This window comes from Brassica napus, chromosome C1 (assembly GCF_020379485.1).
Source record: "Brassica napus cultivar Da-Ae chromosome C1, Da-Ae, whole genome shotgun sequence".
Classification (NCBI taxonomy): Eukaryota; Viridiplantae; Streptophyta; class Magnoliopsida; order Brassicales; family Brassicaceae; genus Brassica; species Brassica napus.
In genome coordinates this window covers 36,341,390-36,359,911 of record NC_063444.1, presented here as the reverse complement: position 1 = coordinate 36,359,911, position 18,522 = coordinate 36,341,390, and the positions used below count along the sequence as shown (strand labels likewise).

General features: G+C 40.4%; 1 long non-coding RNA gene and 1 other non-coding gene across 2 annotated transcripts; both read left to right on the top strand.

Moving 5' to 3' along the window:
- Positions 1-6,025: 6,025 nt before the first annotated feature.
- On the top strand, positions 6,026-6,132 carry LOC125581026. Its single transcript, XR_007318737.1, has one exon. It is a non-coding gene; the product is annotated as a small nucleolar RNA R71 (small nucleolar RNA).
- Positions 6,133-7,832: 1,700 nt separating this feature from the next.
- On the top strand, positions 7,833-9,424 carry LOC106446245. The gene is made up of 2 exons (XR_001288675.3): positions 7,833-8,762; positions 9,142-9,424. It is a non-coding gene; the product is annotated as an uncharacterized LOC106446245 (long non-coding RNA).
- The last annotated feature ends 9,098 nt before the right edge of the window (positions 9,425-18,522 follow it).

The following is an 18,522-nucleotide window of genomic DNA, read 5'->3' as shown; positions in this document are numbered from 1 at the left end:
TCCGCGTTGACCCGCATAAGATCACCTAATTCCCGTATTAACCGCCTAAGTTTTTTTTTTCGTCTGTGTAAAGTTGAAACACGGTTGACTATTTTTTAATCATTATTGACATATTTTGTGTAATTATTCATTACTAAATAATTATAATTAGCTATCAAACCCACAACAAACACATACATATTGCATTTAGGGATTTTTTCGTACCAAACACACCATTTACGAATCAAAAAGAGGTTTTCTAAAATTATATATAAAAAATTATATAATTATTTCTAAAAACTTGTGTCATCATGTTTAAAATTAGCTAAATATATTTTTAATATATTAAATTGTATTTAAAACTAGATTCTGCGTAATCTCCAAGTACTCTCCGATTTTCCGATAACTCGTTAGATCTGGAGTTACCGCCTGACTACCGCATAGAGTAGTTCTCAAATGGGTGAAATAGCAACATAATTATTGTAGATTTGTCGTGGACCAATCTCTTTTATAAATATATGATGATTAATCATATAGAAAACGAGAACATTTGATAATAAGTGCGAGAACTTAATCTCTTCTCTGCGAGTCTAACCTGATCAATCAATCAACAACCAACACAAGCAAAGATCGATCTACCTATTGAACACAAAAGAATTGTTAACCCGGTCGTTCACCACAAAACGCGTCTAGTTCACACGCTTTGCTCTTGAGGGTACATTCTATTTGTTTGGTTGCCATAGCCATCTGCGCCTGCAGCTGCGTCAATTGTTTTTTCAATTCTTGTCCGTTTCGTTGACGCCGTTACTGCATGTCTGCAAAATCTGGACACCGGAATTATCTGCGGCTGAGTAAAAAAAGTTGCTTTTACCTACTGTATTTACGATTTTACCCTTGACCTAACTAATTATTTGAAAAAAAAAATATAACTCCATTGAGGCAGCGGCTCTTTCTTCGATAGACGCATCTAGAACTCCATTGACGCATCTCAAGCTCCGACGAACTCCATGACGCATCTTCGAGCTCCTACATATCCGAGCTCTCTCTCTTGATCTCTGACATCTACGAGCTCTCTCTTTCTCGATCTACACATCTCTCTCTCTCTCTCTCTCTCTCTCTCTCTCTCTCTCTCTCTCGATCTCCGACGCAAACCCAGTGCTCTCTCTCTCTGACGCAGACCTCAGCTCGAGCTCTCTTCTCCGGCTCGAGCTCTTGATGTTAGGATTTTTCAAGGCTCCTAAGACAAATGATGTAGTATAAATGATTGTCGAACCAGTTCTGAGGGATATCAAAGCACCGAGAATGCAAGTACTCACTTAATCTAAGTGCAACCAATGATTTAGATGGGTTTTAAACTACTACTAATAGGAGAAAGCAATTATAGAATGATACTTTCTTGACTAAGGGAAAAGAGAACTCATGGGTATAGGGATTAGACCTTGGGTGATCAAGTTTCGAACTAAGGATGGCAAACGATCAATCAAACTATCAACCTTAAGCTTAGACACAATCTTAAACAAACTCTATGTCTAGATGAATGTTCATTTGCTAACATATTTCAAACATCAAATGTCTTTGGTTGAATAATATGAAAGAAATCATTACTAACAAGTCTATTGGCTATCTTAACACCTTTAACAACAAATGTCTTTGGTAAAGTATGTTAAAAGCTTAGGAGAGTTGTCTCAGGCATTTCATCAAACACCTTGTGGGTGGGAAATGCCTAAAGATCAACTTTTGAGAGGCCAACTCAGAAGATGCATTATGAATACTCTACTAGCAAGGAATAAGAAGGATCTACACTATAACATCTTAGATCTAGCCTAATCACCCTTAATCTCCCTAACCCATGAATTCAAGAGTGGATTACTCACTACTCTTCATGATTCCTCTTAAACCCATACTGGATTTCAGATTAATCATGTAGAGAAATTACAGATAATAGAATAGAAATCAACAGTAGAACATGTGATCAATGAATCAAAGAGATCCCCTTTCCAAAGGTTTTTGGTGGTTTTCTTCAGAACAAAAGATAAAAATGCCTGGTGGCTACAAAAGGGTACTTAAAACATATGTTTTGAAAAGTAAAAACGTGCATAATGAAATGACCAAAAGGCCCTTGAGAAAACATAAATTCGGCCAAACAAATAGACGCAGAGCGACCTCGGCACATCGCTCCGACAAGTCGCTCCGGGCTTCGGGAGCGACCTCAGTGGGTCGCTCTGAGAGGTCGCTCCGGCTCCATTGTGTTGTCGTCACGCGATAGAAACACTAGCGACCTCGGGGTGTCACTCTGGCCAAGTCGCTTTGGGCTTCGGGAGCGACCTGGAGTGGTCGCTCTGATAGGTCGCTCTGGGTCAGTTTTTGGCTTCCAGCGAGATGAAATGGCGAGCGACTTCTCCGCATTGCTCTGGTAAGGTCGCTCTGATAAGGCAGGCCAGAGCGACTTGACGGTGTCGCTCCGGGAAGTCGTTCCCAACGCTCTGCTCGTCCAATGGTCACCTTTACACCTCTTTCGAGCTCCAAATACACCCAAATGTCTCCGAGAACTCCATGCGGTACTCCAATACCTAATACAGACTTATGTATGCAAAATGCAACCTAAACATGGCTAAATCCTAGTCCATATGATCAAAATGCACATGGGTGAATGGATAAAACAATGGAAATATGCAAGATATCAACTCCCCCAAACTTGTTCTTTTACTTGTCCACAAGTGAACTTTCTAGAACTCATAGGGAGAGAGGTTTAAAGGTGGGAGTTCATAGCCAAAAGAAACACACAAAGCACTCAAATCAACATCTAAATTCAGCATTAGTACACCCTCTCTTATTATACTCTAGCTTCTCTAGGCCTATATCAACTCTTTTCATCCCTACACTCATCATCATGCATTCACACATGCAAATCAGCCAACTCTCAAGTTCATTAAGCATAGCATCAAGTGAATTCTTGCAAATGGTCAATTGGTCCAAATCATTTGGTTGAGTAAAGGGAAAGCTTTTAGTCAAGTGAGTCAAGAGGTTCAAAACACATGATCTTTAAAGGTGTTTTACTCTCAAGAAAAGTAGCCTTGACATTGCACATAATATATCTAAGAAAGGGACCAACTCATGCATACAATGCTCAATCTCCATTGTTCTACCATTTTCCCAAACATACAAGTTACACAATCACTTCATAATGTCAAACCCAACTCCCATCTCTCACCAAAAGATCCCAAGAACACTTTGCACATAAAACTCTTTTTCTTTGAAATCTATAAAGGATTTTCTCAACTTCAAAACAAATCTTAGCTCTAAACAACTTTGCTAGCCCCCTTTTTTTTTTTTTTTTCTCTCTTTTATATTCTTTTTTTTTTTCGGGGGCCAAGACTTTTCATAAACTCGAGCTAGACGCTTATCTACTAATTCCAATAAGATTATCCATTTAAACACAAAGAGTCTATTCTTTTCCTTCGAACTTTTCATGCTTCCAAATCATAGTCACAACACTCACCCCCACCTATAGCTAGACAATAGAGTGCCTAATTTAGCAAGAATGAAGATCAAGCATTGTCGTTTCCGATACTCTCAACATTATGCACATGTAAGGCTTTCCGAAAAAGGCCTCACTCATCAAATAATGAAAGCTCAAAAGGAGGGAATGGTTTTGAGAATGGTGTACCACTCGAGTTTGTCAAAAAGATTGGCGTAAAGGATGTGACAACTCAAGTTTGTATATCCATGACTCAGTACACAAGGGACCATAAGCAAGAAACATTAAGTTCGTTCAGTTCAAACAAGGTTGTAGTTGGCTTCAAAGATTGAGTTTCAACAACTAATGAGATTCAGGAAGAGTTTTCAAGGCTCGAAGCATACAAGTCTTTTTGAGAGGTGCATAAGCTACTCAGGTGCAAAGTAGTGTTCTTTACAAGGCATTTAAAATCATTGCTCCCAATGCAAGTGAATGCAATCTATATGCTCTAGACTCTCCTACAAATGCAAGTGATGCAATCTATATGTTCTCTTTTTTTTTCTTTTTTTTTTATGCAAAAAGGTATGTGTGCAAGACTCAATGCAAATTCATCAAAGCAAACATGATCAAATACTTGGTACCTCCCCCAAACTTAAGTTACACAGTCTCTGGGTTGTCAAGTAGAGGAAGATACCCACAAGAAAAAGATAATATGCAAAAATGAGATGGTATATACAAGGAGAAATAGGGAAGTACCTTCAAGGAAAGTGAGTAGGGGCAGAGGCCCCAGCATCGTCGTCGTCCGGTGGGAACGTGGTGTAGTAGCTCCCATGTGCTGAGCTGTAGTCTCCATACCATTGTTGGCTCTGAACCTCGTCCATCTCTTCAATGTAGAAAACTTGCCCTTGAACTGTTGGTTTCTTCATTACCTCTTTGATGTCAAAGTGAAGAACATGCCCTTTACCCAAGTGGAGATCAATCTTGCCCTCTTTCACATTAACAATTGCTCCTGCTGTAGCTAAGAAAGGCCTTCCAAGGATTAAAGGATCTGCAGCTTCCTCACCCATCTCAAGCACCACAAAGTCTGTAGGATTTTCATATTTTCCAACCATAACGGGGAGGTCCTCCAAGATACGCACAGGGTACTTCACTGAACGATCAGCCAATACCAGAGACAGTCTACACTTCTTGTACTGAGTGAAACCAAGCTTCTTAGCAACAGATAAAGGCATCAAGCTGACACTAGCTCCCAAATCGCAGAGACATCTATCAAATACCATAGGTCCAAGAGCACAAGATAATGTGAAGCATCCTGGATCCTCTAACTTCTCTGGAACATCAAGCCTCTGGATGATGGCACTGCACTCATGGGTAAGAATCATCATGCCTTCCATCTCCTTCTTCTTTGCAGCTACAACATCTTTCAGGAACTTGTTGTATTGAGGAATCAACATGAAAGCATCGATGATGGGCATTGCAACCTGAGCTTCACTCATTTGCTTCTCAAACAGAGCCTTGTACTTCTCTAGCAGCTGCTTTTTGAATCTACCAGGGAATGGAAGTTTGGGTTCATAGGGGGGAGGAACAGAAGAATTCTCACTTGCTGGAACAGCAGCTTCACCATCTTGTATTGTTTTCTTCTCTTCTCCAACCTTTCCTTTACCTTTAGCTTCCATAATCTTCTCAAAAATCTCATCATTGGTCTTCTCATCAACAATTACCACATCATCATCTAAGTTGATGGCCACCTCCTCACCTAGTTTATCAGCATCCCTGGTGAGGATTGTAGGAGGTAACTGCTTACCACTCCTAAGGGTGATAGCTTTGGCCTCCTTGGGATTTTGGTCAGATTTTCCAGGTAGAGATCCTTGCTGGCGATTCTGGTGAGTGTTCATGGAAGCAAACTGATTATCTAAATTCTTGATTGTAGAAGCAAGATGTGAGAATTTGTTGTTGAGCTCATTGTAGCTCCCATCAATCTTGGAAAGAAGGTTCTTCAACTCATAACCAACATGCTTCTCACTTCTACTCTGAGACTCCAAGATTTGTTTCAGTAAGGTATCAGTGCTGCTCTCTTGAGGAGCAGAGGAACCAGACGAGGGGTTTTGCTGAGGCTGATAGCTGCCTTGCTGGTTGTTTCTAGGCGGATAACCACTCTGTTGGTTGTTGGGATAGGATTTCTGTTGGTAGTTGTTGTACTGAAAGTTGGGCTCTTTTTTGTACCAGCTACCATTGTTGTTGATGAAACACAGCTCTTCCTGACCTTCCAAACCCTCAACCTCATGGACAACAGGTGGTGTTGGGTTACCAACAAAGTGCAGCTGCTCTTGGGTGGCTTTATCAGCAATGAGGATATCTATCTTATCCTGTAGAGCTTTCAACTCCTTCCTCGTCTGCTTATCATCTGTTTGACTGCCTCTATCGTGGTCTCCACTGTAGACTGCATCACTCTTTACCATGTTGTCAACCAGCTCCTCTGCATCTTCCTCAGTTCTCCCCAAGAAGAACCCATTGCTAGCTGTATCCAGTCTGGCCATGTACTTAGGAAGAGCACCACGGTAGAATGTGCTCAGCAAGCTCTCCTTAGAGAAACCATGGTGTGGGCATTGAGCTTGGTAGCCCTTGAATCTCTCCCAGGCTTCACTGAATCCTTCCAAGTTCTTCTGTTGAAAGCTGGAAATCTCATTTCTCAGCTTAGCAGTTCTTGAAGTAGAGAAGAACTTCTCCAAAATTGCTCTCTTGCAGTCATCCCAGGTGGTTATAGAGTCGCTGGATAAAGACTTATCCCATTGACGTGCCTTATCCCCCAAAGAGAAAGGGAATAGCTTGAGCTTTAAGGCATCTTCGGACACACCATTGGTCTTTGACAACCCACAGTAGCTGTCAAACCTGTCCAAGTGATCAAATGGGTCCTTTAGAGCCAAGCATGATATTTGTTGTTCTCGATCACGTTGAGGAGTCCTGATTTGATCTCAAAGTTGTTGGCTGGTACAGCTGGTGCTCGGATTCCCAATCTGTGACCATGAATGTTTGGGCGGTCATAAGTACCAATGGGTCGAGCTACCCGCGGTTGGTGTTCTGCCCCTTGTTGTGGATCTGGCATATCAACGTCCAATTCCTGCAAGTGGGCTTGTTGCTCTTCTTCTCTTCTAGCTATAGCACACTCTCTCTCTAAAGCTCTGATGTCTGCTACTATTGGAACTAGGTTTGATGGACCCATGCTCCTCAAGTTCATACACCTGAAAGTTAAAGGTAGCTGAAGAAGAAGAATCAGTAACAAAACAAATTTAAAATGACTTAGTCTCAAGCAAGTGACTAAATCTCAATGTTTCAATCTACTCAGAATTTGGCAACGGCGCCAATTTGATGTTAGGAGTTTTCAAGGATCCTAAGACAAACGATGTAGTATAAATGATTGTCGAACCAGTTCTGAGGGATATTAAAGCATCGAGAATGCAAGTACTCACTTAATCTAAGTGCAACCAATGATTTAGATGGGTTTTAAACTACTACTAATACTAGAAAGCAATTACAGAATGATACTTTCTTGACTAAGGGAAAAGAGAACTCATGGGTATAGGGATTAGACCTTGGGTGATCAAGTTTCGAACTAAGGATGGCAAACGATCAATCAAACTATCAACCTTAAGCTTAGACACAATCTTAAACAAACTCTACGTCTAGATGAATGTTCATTTGCTAACATATTTCAAACATCAAATGTCTTTGGTTGAATAATATGAAAGCAATCATTACTAACAAGTCTATTGGCTATCTTAATACCTTTAACAACAAATGTCTTTGGTAAAGTATGTTAAAAGCTTAGGAGAGTTGTCTTAGGCATTTCATCAAACACCTTGTGTGTGGGAAATGCCTAAAGATCAAGTTTTGAGAGGCCAACTCAGAAGATGCATTATGAATACTCTACTAGTAAGGAATAAGAAGGATCTACACTATAACATCCTAGATCTCGCCTAATCACCCTTAATCTCTCTAACCCATGAATTCAAGAGTGGATTACTCACTACTCTTCATGATTCCTCTTAAACCCATACTGGATTTCAGATTAATCATGTAGAGAAATTACAGATAATAGAATAGAAATCAACAGTAGAACATGTGATCAATGAATCAAAGAGATCCCCTTTCCAAAGGTTTTTGGTGGTTTTCTTCAGAACAAAAGATAAAAATGCCTGGCTACAAAAGGGTACTTAAAACATAGGTTTTGAAAAGTAAAAACGTGCATAATGAAATGACCAAAAGGCCTTTGAGAAAACATGAATTCGGCAAAACAAATAGACGCGGAGTGACCTCGGCACGTCGCTCCGACAAGTCGCTCCGGGCTTCGGGAGCGACCTCAGTGGGTCGCTCTGAGAGGTCGCTCCGACTCCATTGTGTTGTCGTCACGCGATAGAAACGCGAGCGACCTCGGGGTGTCACTCTGGCCAAGTCGCTCTGGGCTTCGGGAGCGACTTAGAGTGGTCGCTCTGATAGGTCGCTCCGGGTCAGTTTTCGGCTTCCACCGAGATGAAATGGCGAGTGACTTCTCCGCATCGCTCTGGTAAGGTCGCTCTGATAAGGCAGGTCAGAGCGACTTGACGGTGTCGCTCCGGGAAGTCGCTCCCAACGCTCTGCTTGTCCAATGATCACCTTTACACCTCTTTCGAGCTTCAAATACACCCAAATGTCTCCGAGAACTCCATGCGGTACTCCAATACCTAATAAAGACTTATGTATGCAAAATGCAACCTAAACATGGCTAAATTCTAGTCTATATGATCAAAATGCACATGGGTGAATGGATAAAACAATGGAAATATGCAAGATATCAGCTCTCTCATCTCATCTCTGACGCTGACCATGAGCTCTCTCATCTCCACCGATTTGGGTTTCAAGCATTGCTGAGGTAACTAAGACAAGAAGAAGCTGTTTTTGTGTTTCATGAGTTTTTGAGAATGGGTTTTGGATCTGATGGCGAAAGAGAGTGGGTTTGTTCTGATGTAATCTTTTGTGTCTTGTGATAGACTGATAGGATTTGTGTTGTCTGTGTACAATTAAGCTGATTCTCTAGATTAAGCATGTCTTTATTCATTTTCTCTGTTGATTTTGATTCTGTTATCAGTGTCTTGCTACTGTTTTTGAAGTTTATTGGGACTGAATATTAATGATAATTGAAGTTCTGAATCCAGAATACTTGGTATTCCTCGTATAGAATCTGAAGTTGAAGGTTCTAAGCTTTTGTTTTGTTATAGCTGAAGAGGTGGCTACTTGCTACTGAGTTAAATGGAAAAGAGAGGTATAAAGGAGACAGACTTTGTTGTTGAAGGTACAATTTAAACTAGGAATCAGAGCAGATTAGTTGTACAGTAATCTATTTGTTTGCTCCTTAGTGATTAACTTGTTTGCCCTACTTCCTTGTTTTAGGTTCACTTTGTCGTAGTGGTCTTTGTGTCTTTATTGATGGTTTAGTTTGTTGGAACTTTACTTGATTGTGGATTAATCTGCCTTGTTTCCTAGTTTCTAGACTCGGTTTTTTTTTTTCTTGTGGTTTTAATATGCTTTGTCACATAATTTTATCTTCTTCGAGCTTCCTAGTACTTGTTTGGTTTTCTTGGTTGGTTGGTTGCTTGTCTTGTTATGTAATCTTGCTTTAAATCAACGATCCAAAGCTTGTGCATATTGTAGTCTTGTTGTGGAAAGTGCAGATGTTGTATCCAAGCTTGTGAAGTTTACTGAACAAAGCAAAGCCATGAAGGAAATGTTTGGTCTGGCCTTCACGCATCCTTCCTTGTTGACATCAAGAAAATTCTTTATGAGTTTATTTGTTTGTCAGTGTTAAAAAAAAAGAGTTTATTTGTTTGTCTTTTGATTTTGAAGAGGCCAGCCAACATTGTGAAACTGATATATTTTTCAGTCGATAATCTTTTGTACCATAAACATGTAAACATAATCTCAAACTGACACATCTAATGAAATCTGTTGACCAAAGTTACAGTACAAAAAAAAGAGCTGCAGTCAAAATTCTTTTATGGAAAACATCATTACATAATAAAACATAAATAATATATCAAGTTATAAGTGGATATTCTCCTCATATTACAAATAGGTCATCAATGGTTTTTTATTTTTATTTTGAGATAAATATTTTAATATGACAAAAAATATTGTTATATTTTTATATTTGACCAAAAATTTATTACCAATTAAATAAAATATTTTTATGGATGTAAATATATTTAAACTATATTTTATTTATTTTTAATATAATTTTATAATTTTATAAAAATAAAATATGAAAATATCTGCAGCGTCCGCCAAACGAACACCACAAATATGTTTCTTACGTCAGCGTCAGCGTCAACTTCCAGCGTCTTCCGAACGAACAACAATCTACGTCGGCGTCTGCAAAACGAACAACAACCAAACGAACATGACGTAGTCGCTGCCGCCGACGCCGACGCAGCCGCAGAAGGCTGCGGCAACCAAACGAACAGGGCTATTGAGAGTATGTTCTCTTGTTTGCACATTCTGTGTTCGCTCTTTCAAATGGCTTTACCATGATATCATCTTAAAGAGTTTGTAATTCTCGAAACTTGGGTTTGAGAACATACACTATTAGGGTTGGCTAGTGAATGAGTAAAAAAGGTTCCAACTTTGTGCTCGTTTTAAGGTACTAACTTGGCTATTTACTAGGCACTATGCACTTGATTAACCAATTGAATGGATAGAATTGACTGAGTTTTGTCAGAGTTCAAGCTCCTACTTTTTGTGTTTAGCACATTTGGTCAAACACTGTACTGTTACCTCATATTTATATTAGGTGCAAGTCGCTAGAGAAATCTGTCCTATTGTGTGACATATGAATATTGTTGTACAGAGGTAAGAGTAGGAGCATATCACTAAGATATTTGGCTTAAGGGGAAGCTATGGATATAGCCAAAGCTTGGCTGAATAAGATAAAGTCTAAAGGGAAGGAGAAATCCTCGAAAAAGAAGAAAGCTACTACTAGAATTAATGTAAAGAAGGAGGGATCCAAAACAGCTGAAGAAGCTGTGTCAAATGCAACAAAGCAGAAGGCTGCAGCTGCCAAACAGTTTATTGAAAATCATTACAAAAAACAATTGCAAAGTCAGCAGCAAAGACACGAGCGGTAATGATTCGTGTACATGTTTTTCAAGATACATATCAAAGTTTTTGAGTGTCATGCATGTTTGTTATTGAGCTTTCCAAGGAGTCTTTTAGATAGAGTATGGTATCTTTATAAGGTTAAAGCATAATGTTGGTATATGAGATCATTTTCAGCTATTTATATGTGAACTTTTATTCATATTTTTTGCTTTTTTTTTGGGGGGGGGGGGATTGCGTTTGCTGCAGACGTAATATGCTGGGAAATAAGTTAGCTGCTGCAGAAGTCTCTGAGGAGCAGCAAAAGAATTTGCTGAATGATTTAGAGAAGAAGGAAACTGAGTACATGCGGCGTCAGAGGCATAAAAATGGGAACTGATGACTTCGAGCCTTTGACAATGATAGGAAAGGGCGCTTTTGGAGAGGTTAGCATTACTCTTACTGTAAACTTTTTTCACCTTTAGGTGCTGTAGATTGAAAGGTAACATGTTATATTTATCTCTTGACTTGATGCAGGTTAGGATATGTAGGGAGAAGGGACAGGGCATGTCTACGCAATGAAAAAGCTTAAGAAATCTGAGATGCTTCGTAGAGGCCAGGTGGAACATGTGAAAGCAGAGAGAAATTTACTCGCGGAGGTTGACAGCAACTGCATTGTGAAGCTGTATTGTTCTTTCCAAGACGAAGAGTATATGTATCTTATCATGGAGTATCTCCCTGGTGGGGATATGATGACGTTGCTCATGAAGATGAGGCTGTTGGGAAAATTACCCAATATCGATGAGATGAAGATGGAATTAGACAACTAAAAGATTTAAGAAGAAGACTCTTAATATTTAGGAAAGGGTTTACTACAAAGATTTTATTTTTGAAACTCTCTCTTACAAATATTTTATCTCTTTGTTTTCTCTCTTCTTGGATGTGGATGATTACAAATGGTGCTAAGCACCCCTATTTATACAAGTGGAGGAGTACACTCCAACAAGTTCTAGATTTCTCTAAATTATTATTTATTTCAAAATATCTAACTCCATAACTTTCTCTCTTCTTCTACACAATTCTTCTTCTACACAATTCTTCTTCTTCACACTTCTTCATCCTTCTACATTTTTCTCTACATATCTCTTCTTCTTGGGCTCTTGGGTTATAACTTGATTAGTTATTATTCTTGGGCTAATGAGGGAAAACCCAACAAATCTCCCCCTTCCCGGTTTAGCCCGAAACCGTTGCCATCCCCGTGCCTTTGCAGCAATCTTCAAACTTCTTGATCGGTAATACCTTGGTCATAAAGTCTGACCAGTTTTCATCGGTGTGTACCTTGTTGAGATGTAGAAGCTTCTCTTCAAGAACTTCTCGAATCCAATGATGCCGAATGTCGATGTGCTTCGAGCGAGAGTGAAATGTTGGATTCTTTGCTAGGTGAATAGCACTTTGGTTGTCACATAGCATGTTGTACTTTTCTTGTTTTACTCCTAACTCAAGCAAGAAATTCTTCATCCATAGCATCTCCTTGCATGCTTCCGTTGATGCGATGTATTCTGCTTCCGTGGTGGATAAGGCAACACACTTTTGTAGTTTCGATTGCCAGGAAACAGCTCCCCCTGCAAAGGTAGTAACAAAGCCTGATGTTGATTTCCTTGAATCTTTATCACCAGCCCAATCTGCATCGGTGTAACCGTTCAGCTCCAATTTTTCATTGCCAAAACATAGACACTTCTTCGTTGTGCCTCGTAGATAGCGTAGGATCCACTTAACTGCTTTCCAATGCTCCTTTCCTGGATTCGCTAGAAAGCGACTCACAACTCCTACAGCATAGGCAATGTCGGGTCTGGTGCACACCATAGCATACATGAGACTGCCCACTGCTGATGCATATGGGGTAGTCTTCATTTCCTCTTTCTCCTTCTCACTTGTTGGACTTTGCTTCGAACTTAGCTTGAAATGTCCACCAAGTGGAGTGCTCACCGGCTTTGCTTTGTGCATGTTGAATCTCTCCAACACCCTTTCAACATATCGTTCTTGGGACAACCATAAAAGCTTCTTTGGCCTATCCCGAGTGATCTTCATTCCAAGAATCTGTCTCGCTTGCCCCAGATCTTTCATCGCAAAACATCTTCCCAAATCTTTCTTCAATGCGGCTATCTTGTTGCGATCTTGGCCCACAATTAACATATCATCAACATAGAGCAATAATATGAGAAAGTCGCCGCTTTCGTACCTCTTTATGAAAACGCAATGATCATTCTTGGTTTTCTTGAAGTTATGATCCACCATGAAGGAGTCAAACTTCTTGTACCATTGTCTTGGAGCTTGCTTGAGACCGTAAAGACTCTTCTTTAATCGGCACACCAAGTCTTCTTTTCCTGGAACCTTGAATCCTTCAGGTTGCTCCATATAGATCTCCTCCTCGAGTTCACCATGTAGAAAGGCCGTCTTGACATCGAGTTGTTCAATCTCCAAGTCTAGAACCGCTGCTAGACCAAGAACCACTCGGATAGAGGACATCTTCACCACTGGAGAGAATATTTCTTCAAAATCTATGCCTTTCTTTTGGTTGAATCCTTTCACAACCAATCGAGCTTTGTATCTTGGATTTGAGCTTTTCTCTTCATACTTCAACCTGTACACCCATTTGTTCTTCAAGGCTCTCTTTCCTTTTGGTAGCTTCATCAGCTCATAAGTGTGATTATCATGCAAGGATTGCATTTCTTCTTGCATAGCTTCAACCCACTCATCTCTATGAGTGTCTCCTATGGCCTCCTCATAGCTTTGAGGCTCCCCCTCATCTGTAAGATTAACGTACTCATCTCGATAATATCTTACAGATGGTCTTGTCTCTCTTCCAGACCTTCTTGGCTCATGTTCTTCCTCTGGCTCCACTTGAACTTCTTCATCACCATTCGGATCCATGATAGGATCCCCTTCGCCCTCATCTCCAATCACTTGTTCATGATCTTGAGGCTTATGAGAATCTTCATTCCTTACAACCCTTAGCTTTGGTTTCTTTGATTTGTTGATGTCTTCGATTGTTTGATCTTCGAAGAAAACAACATCTCTGCTTCGGATAATTTTTCTGTTAACCGGATCCCAAAGCCGATAGCCGAAATCATCTCTTGGTGACCCAAGATAGATGCACTCTTTAATCTTGGAGTCTAGCTTGGCTCGTTCATCCTTAGGTATATGGACAAATGTTCTGCAACCGAACACCTTCAAATGGTTGTAAGAGACCTTCTTACCCGACCAAACTTCCTCCGGGACATCGCCTTCCAAAGGAACTGATGGTGTAAGATTTATGACGTCCACTGCAGTCTTTATGGCTTCTCCCCAAAATGGCTTGGGTAGTTTAGCTTGAGAGAGCATGCATCGAACTCTTTCTGTGATCGTTCGATTCATTCTTTCAGCTAGCCCGTTCAGTTGTGGCGTCTTTGGTGGTGTCTTCTCCATCCTGATTCCATGAGCTTTGCAAAACGCTTCAAAGGGACCTCGGTACTCTCCACCATTGTCAGATCGAACACACTTGAGTTTTTGACCCGTACTTCGCTCTGCTTGGGCTACAAACTCCTTGAAAGCATCAAGAACTTGATCTTTTGACTTCAAAAGGTATACCCATACTTTCCTTGAATGGTCATCAATAAAGGTGACGAAATATGATGCCCCTCCCTTGGATTTCTCGGACATGGAGCATACGTCAGTATGCACAAGATCAAGAATATGATTTCTTCTCATAGGCGTAGACAATCTTCGGAAAGCGACCCTATGTTGTTTTCCGGCTAAGCAATCATGACATGGTGAGAGAGAAATACCTTTCATATCAGGAAGAAGTTTCTTGCGAGAAAGTATATTTAAACCTTTCTCACTCATATGCCCGAGTCTTTGGTGCCATATATCGATGTCATCACTTGCAACGTTTACTTCTTCCTTGCAAAGCTTGGCTTGAGTCACGTATAATGAGCCTTCTTTTCTTCCTTGAGCCATGATCAAACTTCCTTTGGTTAACTTCCATTTGCCACCACGAAAATGACTCTCCAAGCCGACATCATCGAGCTTTCCGGTTGATATGAGATTGAGTCGCATGTCGGGAACATGTCTCACATCCTTGAGAACTATCTTACATCCAGTGTTTGATGTAAGAATAACATCCCCCTTTCCAATGATCTTGCTTCTTCCTTGATTTCCCATTTGAACATTACCAAAGTCACCACTTTGATAGGTTGTGAAGAAGCTTCCATGAGGGGTGACGTGAAAAGAAGCACCAGAATCAACGATCCATGAGCTATCATCAGAGCTAAGATTACATTCTCCAACGAGATATAATTCTTCGCTCTGGTCTTCCACAATGGTGGTAGTCTTGTCTTCATGCTTCTTTGTAGGATTGAACCGGTCTGGTTTGATATTACCAGCTTGTTTATCTTTCTTGAGAAACCGACATTCTGACTTCATGTGACCCGACTTACCACAATAATAGCATGTAACTCTTGGACGTGACTTGGATCTTCCTCGAGATTGGTCTCGTCCTCTGCTTCGGTTTTGACCACGAGTCTCTTCTCTACCTCGTCTATCAACAATGTTAGCTTCTGAATATGAACTCGAACCTCGTTCCTTCCTGCGAACTTCTTCGTTTAGAAGGCTATCAGTGACGGTGTCCATGGTAAGCTTTCCCTCCGGTGCTGAATTGCTTAGAGTGACAACTAGTGTGTCCCAACTCTCCGGCAGTGAACTGAGGAGTAAAAGGGCTTGCATTTCGTCTTCAACCTTCATATCAACTTTGTTAAGCTGATTTACAATCCCCTTGAAATTGTTCAAGTGCTCCATCATGCTCTGGCCATCCTTGTACTCCAACTTTACCAACCGTCGAACAAGAAGAGCTTTGTTTCGAGGTGTTTTCTTTTGAATCATGGATTCAAGTTTTGTCCATAATTCAAAAGCATTTGTGTAGGTAGAAACATGTTCAAAGAGAGATCGGTCAATGTACTTACGGATTACAGCAACCGCCTTTCGGTTTAGTATTTCCCATGTTTTGTCATCCTTTCCTTCCGGCTTCTCCTTCATGATGATGGGTTCATGTAAATCCTTACAATAAAGGTGATCTTTCATCATCGGTTTCCAATAAGAGTAGTTGTCCGTCGTGAGTTTGAACATGTCACCTTCAACGGTAACGGTAGCCTCCATCTTGATTCTCACGGGTCTTGATGTTATGTTTGAGCCTAGCTCTGATACCACTTGTTGGGAAAATTACCCAATATCGATGAGATGAAGATGAGATTAGACAACTAAAAGATTTAAGAAGAAGACTCTTAATATTTAGGAAAGGGTTTACTACAAAGATTTTATTTTTGAAACTCTCTCTTACAAATATTTTATCTCTTTGTTTTCTCTCTTCTTGGATGTGGATGATTACAAATGGTGCTAAGCACCCCTATTTATACAAGTGGAGGAGCACACTCCAACAAGTTCTAGATTTCTCTAAATTATTATTTATTTCAAAATATCTAACTCCATAACTTTCTCTCTTCTTCTACACAATTCTTCTTCTACACACTTCTTCATCCTTCTACATTTTTCTCTACATATCTCTTCTTCTTGGGCTCTTGGGTTATAACTTGATTAGTTATTATTCTTGGGCTAATGAGGGAAAACCCAACAGAGGCAAAGTTTTATGTTGGGGAGACTGTCTTAGCTGTCGAGTCCATTCATAAGCACAACTATATCCACAGGTCTAGTGAAACAACAACAAAACTTGTATGATCTGTTGTGCCCATGTTCTAAGTATCAATTCATATTTGTGTCCAGAGATATCAAGCCTGATAATCTGCTGCTTGATAGAAGTGGTCACATGAAACTTTCAGATTTTGGATTATGTAAGCCATTAGACTGTAGTGTTCTCGAGGAAAAGGATTTCACATATGCGCAGAACGTTAGCGCAGCGTTAGAGCGATGGTCGCTCTGTGGCATCGAGACGCACCCTCTCCCAAATGGAACAGCTTCAAAACTGGCAGAGAAATAGAAGGATGCTTGTGAGTTCCAGTCTCTAGTCTGTTTATCTTATGAAGTTTCTCTCTCTTTGGTGATATTAGTAACCTTTTCATAACTGATTGTCTTCTTTTTAATTTTTTAATGCAGATAGTGACTTGGAGAAACTATTTGAAATTCCCGGAAGAGGTTAGATTATCACCAGAAGAAGCCAAGGATCTTATTTGTAGACTTTTATGCAATGTAGAACAAAGGCTTGGAACAAAACGAGCATATGAAATCAAGGTTCAGTTTTGGTTTAAACAACTTAAAGAACTGAAATGTCTCTTGTCTATAGACTATGTATATTGGAGAGTCTAATAAACTCTTTTTGTTTCTAGGATCATCCTTGGTTTGTAGGTGTGGAATGGGGAAAGTTATATCAAATGAAGGCTGGTTTTATTCCACAAGTCAATGACGAGTTGGACACCCAAAACTTTGAAAAATTTGATGAGGTAAACTATAAGTGAAGTCATAACAGAAAGATGATTTAATATTAGGGAATAGAATATTCCCATTAGGATAACTTCCATTATATTGTAGATAATTCCAATTCCGTTAAGGAATATCTTTTCTTTGGAGTTGTATATATACGATGTATTGTCAAACTTGTTCAATAAGAAAGTCTATTTTAGAATATCGTTTCCTATCCTTACATGGTATCAGAGCAGAAATTTTCTGTGACTTAAAATTTTTTTTCTTCTATTTAAAGTTCTTCGAAGTTCGGAGGCTTGTGTCGTTGTTACTGGTTCTCTGTGAGATTCAGCAAAGATGGTTGAAGGTGATGAATCATCGGCTATCAAGAGTGGAACATCGGATAACGTCGGTGACGTTGGCAACAAGATTGCGACGCCTTACTCTCTCCATGCGTCCGATAATCCGGGTGCTATGATCACGTCTGTGACGTTGACAGGAGAGAATTATAATGAGTGGTCTAGTGAGATGACCAATGCTCTTGGTGCCAAACGGAAGCTTGGGTTCATCGATGGATCTATTACGAAACCATCCGCAACCGATTCTAACTTGGAGCTTTGGCTTTCGGTTAACTCGATGATTGTGGGTTGGATTCGAACGTCTATAGAACCGCGTGTGCGGTCTACGGTTACGTTTGTTCAAGATTCTCATAAACTGTGGGAAAATTTGCGCAAACGGTTCTCTGTGGGAAATAAGGTGCGAGTGCATCATCTGAAGGAGCAGCTGGCTTCGTGTCGACAAGACGGTCAGCCTGTGATTGAGTTCTTTGGGCGTTTGTCCAAGCTATGGGAGGAGTTGGACATGTATTCACCGCTTCCAAGTTGCACTTGTGCAGCAGCTTTGGAGATTGAGAAAGCTAGAGAAGCTGAGAAGATGCATCAGTTCGTAATGGGCTTAGATGAGGTTCGTTTTGGAGGAATTTGTCAGTCGATCATCTCGTCAGATTCAGATTTGGATATTGGAGAGATATATGCTAAAGTTGTCAGAGAAGAACAACGTCTTAATTCAGCTAAAGAACGGGAGTCTCAGCAGAATGCTATTGGGTTCTTGGCTAAAACCGAAGCGGAGCAAACTACCCCTAGTGTTAACTCCACCAGTTCAGGAAAACGATCACAGTGTGCTCACTGCGGGAGAACTGGTCACGATAAAACAAACTGTTGGCAGTTGGTTGGCTTTCCTGACTGGTGGGAAGAACGTTCGTCGGCCACCAGAGGTGGTAATAGAGGAAATAGAGGTGGTCGTGGGCGTGGCTCATCAAGTTCTTTGCGTAACACAGGAGCTCGTGTCAACAATGCCCATGCCACTACCTCAAATTCCTCATCCTTCCCAGGTTTCACAGAAGAACAATGGACAGCTCTTACCCAGATGATCAACGAACGAACACGTCCATCTTCTTCTGATAAGCTTTCTGGTAAGAAGAGACATGGTGACCTTATATTGGACACGGGTGTGTCCCATCATATGACGGGCGATTTCTC